At 39.0% G+C, this 17,214-nt stretch overlaps 1 long non-coding RNA gene across 1 annotated transcript in view; it reads left to right on the top strand.

Annotated features, from left to right (window-relative positions):
• LOC137153909 (uncharacterized) overlaps window positions 1–552 on the top strand; it is a 183,812-nt gene extending 183,260 nt beyond the window's left edge. Inside the window, exon 4 of the long non-coding RNA XR_010919945.1 lies at window positions 223–552. This is a non-coding gene — a long non-coding RNA (uncharacterized lncRNA). The remainder of the gene's footprint in view (window positions 1–222) is intronic.
• Window positions 553–17,214: the final 16,662 nt, after the last annotated feature.

Below are 17,214 nucleotides of genomic sequence, written 5' to 3' on the forward strand. Positions count from 1 at the left end.
AGTACGGAACCCTCATAAAGATGTTGTGGTCATTTTCACTTTAGTTACCTTACCAGATTCTGATTATCAGACACATTTATAATCACAAAAAAAACTTTTCAATTTGATAACTGTGGTACTGCATGACCCATGACTAACCAATCTGCTTGCAGACTGGAATTAAAAGTTGAGCTTAGAGAGCACTGTACTTTATACTAAATATTTAACTGGTATCCTTGGCAGGGAGACAGAAACCTACGCTATAAAATTAAAAAGGACCTTCAAAATCAGAAACTATTATCTACAAAAAAGGTTTATTCTCAGTTCAGCCATCTATAATTACCACAAAGCATCAAGCATCTGTCTGTTCTATTTGTTGCCAAGATGTGAATATGACTATGGTTACTTTTTCTTTATTTTTATTCCAGGCACCGCCATAATACATGTGCTTTGCAAATATAGTCATTCTCACCCATTTAACGCTATTAGCTCTTCAGTTTCAGTGTGGTTTTGACATGTGTGCATTGGTTTTATTTTGCTCCTGTTAAAGTTTATCAGCACATCTCAAATAAAAACATTTTATGTGAGGTTTTCAGCAATACTTATTACTTTCATAGTTTATGAGGCCAGATGGAACCACTGTGATCATCCAGCCAGAGCTCCTGTATAGATGACAAGGGTGCAGGAACACTTCCTTGTCTCCAGCAAACAAGTGGTTAACACAAGTATACTTTCCCCATCCTCTTCAGCAGATGCCCTGGAAAAAGGTGTATTATGCCCAAATCCACAAAGATACTTACGTGCCTAACTCGCAGATATAGGCATGTCATTCCCAGTTTTATGCAACACAAAGATCTACAATACCCTGCTTTGCACCTGAACTCATGAGGCCCCTAAATTTTCTCTGTAAAAATTCCCTAGGCACCTGTTTGTGTCTCTGGGCATGTGTGCTGGCTCCCTCCAGGTGCTTACCTTTGGCCTAAGTCCTAATGCGATCCCTGAACCAGGGAAAGATAGGTAGAGGAGTGCTTATATGAGCCAAGGGGCTCAATCTGGTTGGTACATTCAGAGACTGCTCACTCAGATCCCATGCAAAAGGTTCCTGGCAGTGCCCAGCTTTGAGCCCAGTGTTGGAGCACTCACTCTGTTGGAGCACTAGGGGGAGAAAGGATTTAAAAGGGATCTCTTACCCCTAAGTAGAGTGCTCTTATACTTAGGCATTGGGCAGAGAGAAAATGACTCTCTAGCCTGGTAGTTAGTGCACACACGGGGGAGGTGGGATCTCCAAGTTCCAGCCCCCTGCACCAATGACTTTACTTTTAACACAATGGAGCAATAAACATGGTGAAAATACAACTTTTGCATGCCTCTTGGAACTCTCCTTGCAATGTGTAATAAAGAGTTGTGTACAGATAGGAGATTGCTTTTAAAATAATGGTTTGATAATTACCATGTATTAGAGGCCAGTGATGGCTGTCTCTAAGGCCTGGATCCATAAAGAGACTTAGCCATCCCATCTCCTAGGTGAGAGCCCTAACCATGAGGCTGTAGAGTTATTCTCATGTACACTCTCTCCGGCCCTATGACTATTTAAGTATTTATCCGAATTAGAACAGCTTCAACAGGAGAGACTGAGAGCGCCTCTCATCAGACTATCCCATAACCCAGTGGCTAGAAGTGGGAGACCCTTGTTCAAATCCTTTCTCCTCATTAGGCAGAGGAGGGAATAGAACCTGTCTCCTACTTCCGGAGTGAGTGCTCTAATCACTGGGCTTAAACTCAAAAGGGATGTGGCACCAACACCTCATCCTGCAGTCATATTATGCGGAGTGAGACAGGTGCCTGACTCATTCTTTTAAGAAATGACTTACGTTAGTAAGCTGCATGACTCCTGGAGAGGGGTTCCCAGCTGTGGATTGCAAGCGGAGATAGGTGTCTATCTCCGGGAGAGGGTTGGGGCTTAGGACATACCCCTGTTGTCAGTATCTTTCATTGGCTAGCTTAGGTGGGGAACTGCCAAGCATGCTGGCTTCTGTAGCTCACATTCTTAAGTGTCTACCTCTCCCATGCATTGTATAGAGAGCCTAGGTGCCTAACAGAACCAATTAAAGTCTATGTTGTGACTTTAAAAAAGATATTTTCTACATATTTTTACCTTTTTCTGCTCCTCTACTAATGTTTCTAAGGGTCTTTCCAACAAAAAAAAAAAAAAGAAAAGGACTTTACAAAGGAAACGGTGACACTGAATATACACACAATGATGTCAAATATACAAAGAAAAAAAGGGCATTTTTTTCTTGCTCCTTTCAGTTATAATGATTGTATGTACTACTTGAAACTACTAGTTGCTACAAAATTTTCATGTGATTTTCAAATTGACGTGTCTTTTTAATTTTGCTGGCACAGTAGTTCAAGTTCAGAGTGGTCAGTGTTTATAACAGACCCAAAATTAAGGGACAACCAGGAATTGAAGGGCAGGATCTTTTCTGGTGTGAATGTCGCCCCGCCTCCTTTTTTAAGAAGCTTATTTTCTTTGGTTTATTTTAGGTTTCTAGTCTTTATGAGCATTAGGAGAGACCAGATGGTATTGATATTTTGCCGACTTTTATCTTTGGTAACTGTTCAGTTTGTAATATGTTTATATAGCCTTTTTGTCATGGAAATGTGCAGTAAAGTTTGTCATTTGTGCAATTTTTAAACTTTATTTTCTTGATTTCGTTACAAAATTATAAGCCTGTTTTTTCCATGAACATCCATGCTTTTACTTTTTATGTGATAAAAAAATCCAGTTTATAGTGCTAATCCAACAAATAATATGGTCCAGAATTAAATTTACAAGTACATTAGAATTCAAGCATCAACAATGCAACTAGACACAACAGAAAACTCTGCATATGTGTGGCTAGCCTGTAAACTATTTGTTGGGGTGTTTGTGGCTATTCCTCGGGTCACTCCATTTTTATTATGTGTTAATGTATCTGTTAGCAGGTAGAAAAAAAGTCAGTAATAACCTTTCTTTTCTGCCATAAACACTCCCAAGTTTTAGAAGATACCTAAAGATATAAAATTAAGGAAACTGTGTCCAACAGGAACAGTAAATATGCCAAACACCGATATACAATACCAAATCCATTATGCAATTTATAAAATATCAGATGCTGCAGCAGCTAGTCTATTCCATGTAGTCCCAACCCCTTCTCAATGTTTTTGCTCTAGTTCTGCACATATTTGTCTTTTCTTTTGCCTTGTTCTTTTCTAATAGATGCATGCATCACTGATATCATGTCTGAAAAAAGGAAAGACTCATTCAGAAGAATTACCCAGATCTTTGTTACTAATAGCAGGAAAGCTGTTTTCAGTTAGTCTGTTTTGGTTTCTAATATCTCTTAGTTTGTTTGTATTATGTCTCTGTCCTGACTGGTGTTCATAAAACATCAGCCTAAAATTTGATGGCGGTGAGAATGTGGGAAGCAGTAAAGCTGAGAGAGACCTATAAGAGATAGTGAACAGTAAATTAGATTTGAGTTTTATTGAAATTTGATCGCTGGAAAGATGACAAGTGACAAAGTGACAAAGCAGAGGTGTGACCAATCTTGGAATATTGTATTCAATTCTGGGCACTATACAACTAGAAAACTGACTTAGGATTTTATTTGGATGTGGTTTACCAGTTTTTGGAAACACTTGTCCTCAGGATTTCTTATAACCTTAAGGTTTTTAGCTCTGAACACATTTTCTACTCGTTCAGTCTTCGAGTCAGCACGTGGATTTTTTGCCTCATTTGATTCTTTATCACAGCTGGACTTTCCAGCATCATTTTGTCTTTGGCCTTCTTCATGTATTTCAGTCTCCTCATGAACGTTTGCACATTGCTATCCTTTCCATTCACTTTAGGAGATTAAAGCCTCCTCTTGTTCTTCATGTTCTGAATGTTTATTCCCATGTTGTCTGCATTTTGTCAGGCTTCTTTCATAAAGTATTTCCATCATTTCTTGGATCAGTGATTGGAATGATGGCAGCAGGGGAAGAGAGATCCCAAGAGGGTAAATAGTGTTGCTGTAACGTCAAGGCACAATTTGGTCCTGAACCTTAATTATGATATCAATTGTCATCAAAAGGTTAGCGCTTCTGTAAAAGACTTCTCATTATAACTGAGATACTTTCGCACTCATACACCAGTTTGTGATCATTGTCTAAGAAATAGATATGTAGATAGATAGTATGATGGACTAGATCGATTCATGGTTTTCCCTTTTTAGCTTTCACTGTTACACTCTCACTTGAGATCACTGCTATCATCTTGATAAATCTCATAAAGCTAACTTACAAGATAGAGTGAGAATTCAGTCATTAGATTTGGCCAAAAACATCTTCAAAACTGAGTATTATTTTGTTGTAGCTGTGTTGGTCTAGGATATTAGAGAAACGAGGTGGGTGAGGTAATATCTTCTGTTGGACCAACTTCTGTTGGTGAAAGAAACAAGCTTTCAAGATACACAGGTCTGATTCTACACAGGTCTGCCCAGAGCAGAGCTCTGAGTGGCTTGAAAGCTTATCTTTCACCAGCAGAAGTTAGTCTAATTACTTCACCCACCTTTTCTCTATTATTCTGATGCAACCTTTAAACTGATTCTTTTTGGCCATGAACTAATAAAATAGCTATTCAGAACTCATCTTTTAACCAACTGCTAGAGGCAGAGAGAATTATTCTCTTCCCCTTTTATGTATTGGCTCATAATAAAACCTCTAGAACAAGCATCAGCCTATCATAATGGAAATTTGCTGAGCTAAGGTGTTGCACTGAATCTTAGTAGACAGTACACAGATGAAAATAGTGTTGTTTATATATACACACACACACACACAAATCTATGCCCTTACCTCAAGACTATTACCAAATACCCTAACATTCTAGTCTGGTTATAAATAAATAAGGACATTTATTTCTCAATAATAGTAAGAGCTTCCCACAACTAGTCAGGTTTGTTAATTATATTCTATTCTTTTTTTAAATGTATATTATTCCTATGATAAAATCAAGAATATTCTCTTTGAATCTACTGTCCAGGAAGGGTTTTCCTCTCTTTTCTTCAACTTCCTTAAGTCTAACTTGTGAAATTAAAGTTAATATTTTATATGAAATGTTCTGCTTTAAACATTTCCTTTGAAAATCTTCCAATGGGATTTTAAACAAACATTGATAAAATAATTTAGAAATTGGTATGGAAAAGCAATTGAGCCTGAATTAAACACATGTATCAGTAGGTTCACTTTAAGATCCTCTTAAGACTTTGATGCAGTTTCACTCATCTTAGTCGGGGTATAGACTGAGACAAATTGTTTATTCTTTTCCAAAATACCCAGTTAAGCACCAGCATTTTACCATTTCATAACTTCTATATTTGTATTGGCCTTTCTTGAAGGCTGAATATTTAAGGAAATATCATATTTACTGTATATGATCAAGCACCTTCAAATATAAAAGTACAGTAGACAAATGATCATGCCCCCAATACTTCATTTTGGTGTGGTCATAATTTAACAGGTATTTATTAATCCAGCCTGCAGAGAATGAAAAGAGGTCAGCCTCCTAACCTTAAATCACCTTTATGATAATGGAAGTTTTGTTCTTTTATTTAATTACAAGACAAATTCCCTATTCTGTAGAGGTCAATTCTTTCATTATTTACAGCTTTGCTTTGATTTAGGTGCTTTACACATCTCTAAAGCTCTCTTCTTTTGAGTTAGAAAAGTTATTTCATAACCAGCCATTAGAAGAAAAATCCATTTCTCTACAGTATATTCTTTCATCTTCTCCATTTCCAAGTCTGACAACATTCTAAGATATAATTGGAAGACCAACACACCTTTCAGTTCCCATGGAAGAAATTTAGAACAGGAAATAAATCTGTTAAAACCAGTATTAGATAAAGTCATCATTTTGATCTGTTATTGTCTGTTATCAGTGCCCAGGAGTATATATAGGAAAGGAAGGTCCCATAACATTCCCCGCTTGTGACACAGACATTTGCAATTAACATAGTAAAATTAATACAATCTAGTATAAGCTTCAGAATCTCCCATCACATGTGTTTGATCTCACACATACAAAAATGTATTTTAAACAAAGTAAAACTTGCATATGTTTTAAAAATTATTTCCCTGTGTAGTTTTTCTCAAATATAAAATGTAAATCTTATACAAGCTCCCATGTATAAACCAAACCAATTTGCTCTGGAAATACAGGAATTGGTATTATTATTGACTATTTGCTTATTGAGCAATGGCAGTATGGTGGGTGCGGTACATGAAGCTGAAGACCCAGACTGATGTAAAGAATTGCCACTTTCAGCCATTTACTGTGTACAACAACTTGTATTAGTCCTACAAAATCCAGGAACTATAATACATATGCTGGAGTGCCATCTACTGCCACCTTATCTAATAACTATTTACATATATATAGATACTGAGCACTCATGTAGCAGGTAAATTATTTACTGCCAGATAAATACCGGAACATTCAATAGCTTGAAAAAAAATGATTTACATATCTATCACCTGCAGAGATCAAACAACCTCCCCATAAAGAGATTGCTGATTTGCCTAGAGACGAGTTGAGACAAGTGAAAACCCTTTGGTTGCCTCCAACACAGAAGGGTCCACCTGTCTGCAAGTAGATCAGATTTAGTTACACCTAACTGCTTTTTTCCAATGTTAATGAGAAGCAAGAGTATCAAGCATTGTTTGTTCTTCATTCACATAAGAATGACATTACAACACTGGAAGTTTGGAGACTTATAGTGCAGCTATCCCAGGATAGAGAAGCCTAAAAGGCCTTTTTGTATGAAAGGGGGTACTTACCAGATAGTACATCTTTGTGTTTATTTTTGCAGCAAGTTGTGAAGGGCTTAGCTCATTTCAAACCGTGCCCTTTGCAAATACCATTGGACCAGTGAAAATTAAGATCATATGTGCCATGAAATCACAAAAGAGATTTCAGAGGTGTAAATTGATTACTCTGTCTTCTTCATGAAAACTGCAGCCTATTACAGAGTAAGTAAAGTAAGCGGATTGTAACTTTGCATTATATGGAAGACATGAATCGATTGTTGACATAAGTGCTTCTGCTCATCATTGGGTGGTTAGCCCAGATGATTATATTGTCACCGCTATGTTGTTTGAGAGAATGTGTTGGAATATTTTGCCTACTATTCTTTAATTGCCTGCCACTATAAACAGCTGTAACCTTTTCTTTCCAAATAGCCCTAATGTAAAATGTCTATGATATGTTGATTTCTCCTATTTTCTCTCAGCTGTCTGTTTCAAACTTAAAAGCGCTTCCTTAAAACTCATGGAAGCACCTATTATCCTGACCTACCAAGTTATCACTGATGCTGTATAAACAGCGCTAGGAAGGCAATGCGGAAGGGGAGTCTTAGAGTATGTCTGCATTAGGGAAAAAAGTATATTCCGTAGTGCCATAGCTAGGATTCACTTTGACTAGCTAAATTGATGTAACTCATGATAAATCATTCTGCCTATACTATTAGCTATCACGTTGTAAAAACATACTTTTTTCCTAGTGTAAATAAGGCCTTAGAGACAGCCATCACTGGCTTATAATACATGGTATTTATCGAACTGTGACTTAACTCTTAAAATAATCTCCTATCTATACACTATTCCTGATTGCACATTGCTAGGAGAGTTCAGATTATTGTGTTTTCACCATGTTTGCTGCTTTTAACTAAAGGCATGATCCAAAACCCATTGAAGTCATGGGATTCTGTCCATTGGTTTCAACGTTCTTTAGATCAGGCCCATAGTGAGGTTGGAAGAATATTGTCTGTATCAATTCAAAATATTCTTACTGAGATTACTATGCATGTTTTACATTTATGATTTAGATTTATGGCCTGCTCACTAGTTTAAACAAGGTAATAAGGTGTTTTAAAAGAAGCCCAAGTATCTTGGTGCTGCACTGCTGAATGAGATGTGTGATAGAGTTCATAATCATATGTGAACAGGGTAATAAAGTCATCAATATCTTACCATCATATTGAAATATTTTATTTGCAATTATTGAAAGGAATCATCCGACTTATTTTGCTATTTTTGCAAATACATTAGTAATGAACAAAAATAAAGCACGGCTATGCCAAACAGGCATGGCATTGAACAAAACAAATAATGGCATATGTACATTACCCTTATTATTTCTCCTGTAATGATCTAGCTATTGGCTAACATAACAGGCAGAGATATGAAGAATATAGTAAAAGATCATTAGTTGAAGAATAGACACAGAATCTTGGACACATTGCTTTTATGCAAAACACATCCAGCTTTCCTACTTATGCCAGCCACTTCACAACCCATCAGTGCAACAAAAACACAGTTTCAGGGGGTAACTCTCCTTCCACATGCTCTTCCACCTTCTCTGCACTTTGCACATCCACATACATGCAGCACAATGCAACACAGAATGTGGGTCATTAATTATAGGGGCATATAAATGTCATTTAGGAGGTGGTGCATTATATTCCGCACAATAAAATAAATAGACTAATCATATTATATCCTCCCAGCGTATTAAAATTACTTCATACTCTGCTTTGCCTATCCCAGCAGTTTCTACTCCTTACTCTGCTAGTGAATTGATCTCTGTATATGACTTCATTTTGTCAGCGCCAGGGAAGGAGAGAGCTTTCATTAACCTTCTTATCTGAAGTCATTCATTTGAATTTAAAAGTCTGCTCCATAACAAAAAAAAATGTTTTTTCTGTGTTCTAAGGCAGGTGTGGGACGTTAAAAAAAACAGATTAGCTGTGGTACAAAACAATATGATTTTTTGCCCCACCTCTGAATGTGTAAATTAGGCACAGCTAAATCAGTGAGAGATGGAATAATTAGTTTTAAAGTAAGTATGTGTAGATTACTCAAACAGAAACCAGACATTTAATCTGTTCAGTTAAACACCTAAAAGCCAAACTGGAGGCAGAAAAACAGTTGCACAAGTCAGTGCTGCAGTAAACAAGGTGAAGAATATGTTCTGCAGAGGCTACAATTGGCTGAATCAGCACTTTCCTGATGTCATGCCTGATAGAGGATGTCCCTGTTATTCACCTCATTGTCCCCTTTTAGTGCTCTGTGATTCAGAAGCAACGTGATGATGGTGTGGAAAGATGTGCTAGGAACCTGATTCAGCAGCACTTACACATTGCAGCATTTTAAATAAGAGATGATCCCCATGTTCATGTGAGTGCACAAAAGACCTAGCTGTTCAAGACATTGCATGGACCTCAGCAAAAAAAAAAAAAAAAAAAAAAAAAAAAAATGACTAATAGCGTACCATTTAATAAACAGTTCAGATGGGGGTTTCCCCACATATCTGTATCTTTCTCTGTCCTGTAGAGCCCCAACATTTTTCTGTTATCTTCCCCTGCTGCAACCTATCACAATACCTACTGAAAAGATGTAAAGCCATGGCAGATACATCTTGACAGTTCAATCAGGGACCCTAGAGATAGTCTTTGGTGCCTGATTAACTCTCCACACAGTTCTAAATTTAATTGGTGATTCTTTACAATAAAAAAATTGAAGTAAAAGGGAGAATTCCTATTAAAAAAAGCTGAATTTCCTGTGGAAATTATAACTTTATGTACTGGGTATCATGCTAGGACTTAGTATAGATTATTTTTGTTGTCCACAACATTTTACATTGTGTCTCTAAATACAGAAGGCTACGTTATTATTATTGCAGTAGAACACACATTATTGGACATAATACAAACTAGAATAAATGTGGGTACAGTGATTTCACAGTCAGCTTCCCTTTCAGACCACTGCTGCATAAATGGATTACCTCCAGTTTTTCATTGGGATAGTTCCATATAATGATTTTCCAAACCATCATGTGCTAGGATATAAAATGATCTTTATCAGGAATAGCTCTTTTATTACCATGAGGTCTGCATTCCCTCTCACTTCAGCCCTGCAGTCCCAACTGCACCAACATCTAGCCTGGCCTAACGTCTGAAAAAAATTGTGAGGGGCCCCTCAAAGTTTCTTGCAAATAGCTTTCCTGAGCAGTCACTGTGGTGTAGCAAAGAACTTACATATTGCTAATCATTTCTGCTTATTCAATTTACACTTTGTTCTGCTACTTACAGGTCAGTATTTGTACATTTGGTCTGAAATTGTTCAAGTATAAGGAGTAATGAAAATCAGTGGAATAATTACTAAAGAAAATCTAACCTATTCTATGTACAATTAATTTCTACCGAAATATGACTCATTATAATGTAAGTAACTTGACTTCATTCTCTTTTAATGGGAAATTTTAATTTAAAGGTTTTAAGAAGCCATGCCAGTTTTACAAAACAGGATGTCCAATTGCAAAAGCAGCCTCTTTCATTTATAGATGCATACATTCTAGAAAACTAATATGCCATTTGAAATGAGAAATTACTTCTAAGTGGTCTGAAAGCATGGAGAATTATTTGTACCCAAAGGGCTCCATTTTACAAACCCTGATCCATTCAACCAGTCAAGGATTCCCACATCAGAGGGAAGATCCACCCTGAGGAGCTTAAGAGCTCCTTAGGGCTTCCCCCCACCACCCTAACTCGAAGAGGCGAGTAGCCAGGTCCTGTGCAAGCCTGTGGAACTCAGGAGTTGCTACTGATTTTTGAAGCCTTGAATCTCAGACCTAATTAGCTGATCAATTCATCACCTCCTATCTCCTCTCACAACAGCTAAGATCATCTGGCAAGCTCTTGCTGTTGCTTTCCGGTGTCTCTCCAGCAGTTTTCTACCATGGGGCCCCTTGACTGGAGTATGTGTCCTTGGTGGTCCCTAACAAGCTAAGCTGTCTAACAAGCTAAGAGGCATGATAAAATCCATTATTCGAGGTTAGTTTTATTTGATTTATGTATTGGTTGCTAACATTTCTGGAGCAAGCAGCATCAGTTCTTCCATGGTACTTGTTCTGCTTGTTTGTTTGTACATTATGATTTTTTTGTTTCAATTTTTTTATCAGTAATCACCTCACTGCAAATGGTGCTCTATAAGTCAATGCAATAAATAAATGAAAGTACTTAGATTTGGATTTGTTGATTAAAATCCATTATTTTAAATGGACATAGCAAGACTTACACAACTTATGAGCTAGGATCTCCTAGAGATTTTAAGCTCCAGTATTCATATACGGCAGGATACAGTCATAAAATTTGTAAAGGTTATTGGATTTTCTTACTTGTAGGTCTCTTAGTTATTGATTTAAAATCTGTTACCCAGAAGGATTGCTGACAAGTTGCATTTCTTTTACTGGGAAAAAAGCTACTCAGTGCTCTAGTTCTTCAGACTTGGTGATGTGCATAGTTTTAAATACAGCCTTTAAATAAAGCACCAATCTCATTTACTTAGTTGAAGTCCACTTCAGTAATTCTTGTGAGATAAAGAAAAGATAAACTATATGTACTCATTTGGATCAGAAGGCCATTGACAGCCAGTTTTTAAGAATACCTCTAGTGATCTCTTTGTTCTAAAACGTAAGTCTGAATCCTGCCTTTCTAAAAAATGTGTAAGTGAAAAATTAAGTATCATATATTGGATACTTCTTGTATCAGACAGTCTATAATGAAGTCTAGCAAGAAGTCTATCATCTATCTTCCAGCTAGCATCTGCCACATCCTTACCCAATGTCTTGCATGCATTTTTGGGAGTAAATCTGAACATTTTAAACAGGAGAGGTCATAACAGATACATTTCTGTTAGCCTAGAGATCTCCAATTGGTTTTCTTGATGTGGGTCCTATGCACTCTTAATTTAGAAATAATTAGGGTCCAATGCACATTGAAGTGGTCTGCCACATTACAATTAAATGATCCTCCAAATATATCCAGATCATCCCTTTCAAAGACACACACTTGTGCAGCAACAGCATATATAAATGCTAATAGACCAATCAAACCTATTTTGTACATGCTAACACACAAAGTTCAGTACTTCCCAGACACCCAAGCTAAGTACTACGTACTAGGACCACCTTAAAGGCTTTCAACAAGAACTAAACTGAAACATGGTCCTTCATCTGGGAAACTGAGATGGGATAATGACAGCAAGGAGTTCTTGATTCAATCTTCAAAAATTTAAAAAGCAGAAAATTCAAAATGCCTCAATCTCACCCGCCTTGGAATCAAGCAAAGAACTTTTTGTGAGGGACACTTGATCAATTCATCACAAACTCTCTAGTTACTCTATTAGTTGCTTTTAATGTGCCTTCAGATGAAGGACCAGTAGCATTTGCTAAGGACAGCATTAGCATACACAAAATGGTAAGATTTAGAGTGTTCAGACCACAAATGCAGACTAGGAATGCTGCTCTGAGCAGATGAGCAGAGTATTTTCATGCAGTATTTCTGTCTGGTGAATTGATGCAGAGTAATTTCAGTATCTGATCTACTCCGGAACATTTAGAAACTAGGACATTAAATTGCTTGCAGAAAAATTCTACACTCTTACCACATGGGCACAGAAGGCTTGATTTATGGTTGTCCTGTGGCCTGTTTGGGTCAGCTATGCCAGCCAAAGATGGCCACAAAGCAGCCACATAGCCCCTTTCACCTTCCATAGGGAATACCCCAGGTGTAAAAGGCCCTGCCATTAAATACACATCTGGCTCCCCCAGCTCTAGGCTGCCCCTCCAGAAGAGCCTCTGGCAAGGCAAATTTCAAAGGCTGGGCATCCTGGGATTAGCCAGGGACATCTAGCACCTGCTTTTTTTCCTACCACCATAAAGTCAGTGTGAGCCATTGGCAGCTGAGCCCCAAGTTACAACAACCCTGAGAATGGCCCTAACCAAAGTGGCCCTATGCAACCCCCTGAGATCACAAGCGCATAAGCCCTCCAGCTGCCTAAACCAGCACAGGGGTCAATTGGGGCCAGGGTCTTTCGAGAGTCAGCAGGAGACAGCACTTGGGTGAATCAGCTGTTGTGTCCAGGTAGTCTGAGTTTCTGTCCAACATGTTTTGAACAGGTAAGAAATACTTTACATGCAGCTTCTGGAAACAGAGTCAAGCAGGGATTTTCCAGTTTTGCTTTTTTCCCCCATTGCCTTCCGAGTGGTTCGTCTCATTCATTTCCTCATTGGAGCACCAGTATTCACTTGTGATATCTACCAAACCAAAGAATTCCAGCATTAACATGCAAGCTCTACCAATGCTTTAGTTTTACATCCTGATGCCTATATGAAATGAAGTCCTGATCTCAGTGGCAAAATTTCCATTGACTTCAACGACTTCAGTGGGAACAGAATTTCACCCAGGATATCTAAAAATTTCAAATAAAACCAGGCAGCCAGATGCTGAAGTCCTGCCTAGTATACCTCTGACAAGAATTTATTACTACAATGTCAGTATCATTCCTTATATGAATTATTATTTGCATGAAATTGTGTGCTTTCTATGGATATTTATGTATTGATGGTGCAGGTGTGATGATAGTTACTCCTTGAAGTATTACCAAATAAACCTAGCTTTAAACCCTAATACTGCAGTACAAGAGAGCTCTAATAAGGTTCATAAAACAGCCTGAAAAGAGGCTGAACAAGAAAATTTTTTAATTCCTCTTGTTAGAAACTGGCCCAGTAATCCACTGTATGGTCACCAATGTGTTGTACATGAACCCAATCACCATGCACTGCCCCACTGATTTCTGTAGAGACAGCCCCACACATTGTAAATGGTAGAATTGGTATTTTAGATTGCAAGTTCTTTGGGGAAAGTATTGTCTCTTATTAGGTGCACAGCACCTTGTACAATATCCCTTTATCTCCGTTGGTGTCTTTTGGTGCTGCTATTACACAAACACTAAATAATGATGGTAATAATGGCATAAAGCCAGCATAAATAAGTCTTCAATACAGATGTCAAAAAGGAGTTTATTTCAGCAATGCCATACTGCAGAGAACTCACTGTCTAAACTGAAATTATTTATATGGCTAGAACCTACTTGTTTCTTTAGCGTCTTGCTCTGCTGTTCATTTCCCTGGCTGAGGAAATTTTCTTTCTTCTCACTGTTCTTTCTAGACTCACCAGTCTTTTATAAGCAGGTCCCAAATATATTTTTAAACCGTATCAGCTGTTACTCAGTGCTAAAATTATACATTTTCAGAAACCTGTACCAAAACACCAGCTCTACCTCCTGTGCCTAGGCTGGTGTTTTGGATTATCCCAAGTGGGAAATAGGTTAAAAAAGGACCATGGTAATCTGCAAATATATTACTTTAAAAATTGTTTATGAAATAAGAATAAATTGGAGTTGAAAAGGCTTGTTGCAAAGCATATGAGTTTAAACTGAAAGAAATGCAGTTAGTTTCAGGGCTCTCAGAAATGTCATCCTGTTTGGGTTTTTTTTAAACAGCACAACAGACATCCTTAAAATGGAAAGGCTTGTCCAGAAATGGGCACTTAAATATTTGTTTTGATTGGTTAATATTTATGGGAAGAGGATTTTTTGGAAGGAAAGATCTGGTAACTTGTTTCAGGAAGAACCTGGTTGAAGTTTAGCCTGAACAAGACAAAGATGATGCTGGCCGGCAGAGGAAAGCATTTTGAAGAGTTTGCAGCCATGGAGTAGTTTCGTTGGTTGAAGGCGCACACCCACAACTGGTCAATTCAGTCCATAAGTCTAGGAATGCTTTTGGAATATTTGTTGATGCTCATCTCCCATACAGCAGCATCTGTGAGTAATGCTTTCTACCATCTCGAGCTGGCTAGGAGACTCCATCCCTTCCCGGCAAACAATGACCTGGCCTCACTTATTCATGCCTTTGTCACCTTCCATCTGCACTACAACAATTCAGTTCAACATCAGCCCTTAGGAAACTCCAAGTAGGGCAGAATGTCTCAGCTTTAACAGTAGCAAGATATCTGTCTGTCTGCCTGTCATTTCCAAGGCAGCCTCAAACTGACTGTAAATGTCACAGTAGCCAAGTGAAAGACAAATGAATTCAATTAAAGATAATGGGGAAGCAGGGATGTCAATGTTGCCTAAGTGATTTAGAGTCACAACTCCTGTGTATTTTACTGGGAAATAAATGGCTAAATGTTTTACATGCTTTTGAAAATCCATTGTAGAGCAGGTGGCCATCCCTCCCTGTCAGTTTCAGAGGGAGGCCACACCCACTCCCTACACTAATCCGGCAGGGATTAGCTCAGCCCGGGGCAGGGAAACAGTCTCTGGGCTAGGGCGGGGCAGCGCAAAGGCAATAGCCCAAGACCCCCAGCGGGGCAGCAAACAGGTCAGGCACCCCTGGGGTGGTCAGGGAAGGGGGAGGGGGATGCAGGCTCACCCAACTCAATTGCTTCCCAGCCCAAGTCCCTAGCCATGGCAGAGGGGTATGCCACAGAGTCAGCAGGTTTCCAACCACAACATGCGGACTCACTGTCCAGTCCCCCAGTCCCTGGACTGGGTGTCCCCTCGCCTGGGCTACTTCCTGCCCCCTTTCCCTTGGGTACCTGGTGTACCACAATCCAGTCAACCTCATTGGGGTAGTTGCCCAAGGGCAGGTTGCCGAACCCCTCGATATCATCAGGGGGTGGTAGGTCAGGCAGCTCGTCGGGTGGTAGGTCGGCAGTTCCTCCAGATCCGGCCCTTCGCCTCATTGTCAGCCTCTGGCAACTCCTCCAAGTCTGGCCCCATTATGGCCATCTCCTCCTCGTCCACATCCGACAACTCCTCCAGGTCCTGGCCCCTCTGGATCACCGGATCCGGTGGGGTGTTCAGCTCCAGGGGTACCTCTGGACCCCAGGCTGCCCGCCACTCATTCACCGGCACCCTGGTCCGCTTGCCCAGGTACCAGGCCACAGGCAGCTCTGGAGAGCAGGGAGAGACATCCTTCCCCTCCAGGAGCAGCCCACCGAGTGAGCTCCTAGGCCTTCCTTTTATACTTCCTGTCCTGCCCCCTCGCTTCTGGGCAGGCGGACAGGCAGTCTCTGGCTCCACCCCCAAAGGCCTGGCCTGTTCCTCCCCGTCAGTTTCAGAGGGAGGCCACACCCACTTACTACACCCATCCAATCATTTTTCTCTGGGTAGATAAACATCATGCTACCTTGATGTCCCTTGTTCTGCTGAGATAAGAGTACCATAAATAGCATGCAACAAAGTAACCCCATAACACACACTCTTTTTATACACTTTCACAAGGGTAAAATAATTAGTTCTGCCATGTATTAATAAATATTTAAACCATAAGATAGATATTGATTTCTCGCCAAATCTCATTTTGGTTAGCACTTTCCAAGTTCCGCTTCCATTTCAGTGTGGTTTAAAGGGTCAAAGAGGTTCCATTACCCAATAAAGCCTAATAAATTGGGAAAATTAATATCTCAGATTCAAATTGAATAATAATTAAATACTAAAAACTCTATTTATGCTAGAACTGGGCCAATACTATATAAAAGCATCCACACTCATTCATTTAAATAAACCATTCCATTCATTCAAAAACTATCACAATTCTTTATATTCATTCCCTGTGAACTTTCATAGGAATGGCTTTTTTTTCAGCCACAATGACAGAATGTGGCAGTTGTGTCCACACTAATATAAATATATATTTGCATTAATGTTTGCAAAACCCACACAAGGAGAGATGAGTTTTTGTCATCCTCTAGTGTCACAAAGCTGCACCAAGGGTGCTCCAGCTCAGGTGAGGATCTAACCCTTCATAAGGCTAATCCAAAGCCCATTGAAGCCAGTGGAAAGATAACCATAGATTTCAGTGGACTGTGGCTCACAGTATGATTACACTAGTCAAGAAATTGAAAGTAATGGTCCCCATGCCAACTGTAATTCATTCCCCATGTGTTCCTATCCTATGCAGCACTGTATATTACAGATGGCGCAAGTAGCGACACCTATAGTTAAGATTGTCTGACACTTTTTATGTCAGACCCTGTTTTCAGTTACTTATAACTTTGCAAAAGTTAAACTATTTGAGCTGAAATTTTCCATGCTGAGTGTCTGCCTCAGGTTGAACTCTTTTTCAGCTTCAATAGAAATGGTTTGGCTGTTTCTAAGAATGAGATTAGGGGAAAATACATTGTTTTGACAAAGTAAACAATTCTCACAACTGTTTAACTGAGAAGCCAGAGACTTGAAATCTGGCAAAGGATGTCTCCCTACTGTCAGGAAGTGTCTTTTTGCCATCCTTGAGAAAATTAACCC

Source organism: Emydura macquarii, unplaced genomic scaffold (assembly GCF_026122565.2).
Source record: "Emydura macquarii macquarii isolate MOO-44397 ecotype Brisbane River unplaced genomic scaffold, CSIRO-AGI_Emac_v2 contig_1253, whole genome shotgun sequence".
Lineage (NCBI taxonomy): Eukaryota > Metazoa > Chordata > Testudines > Chelidae > Emydura > Emydura macquarii.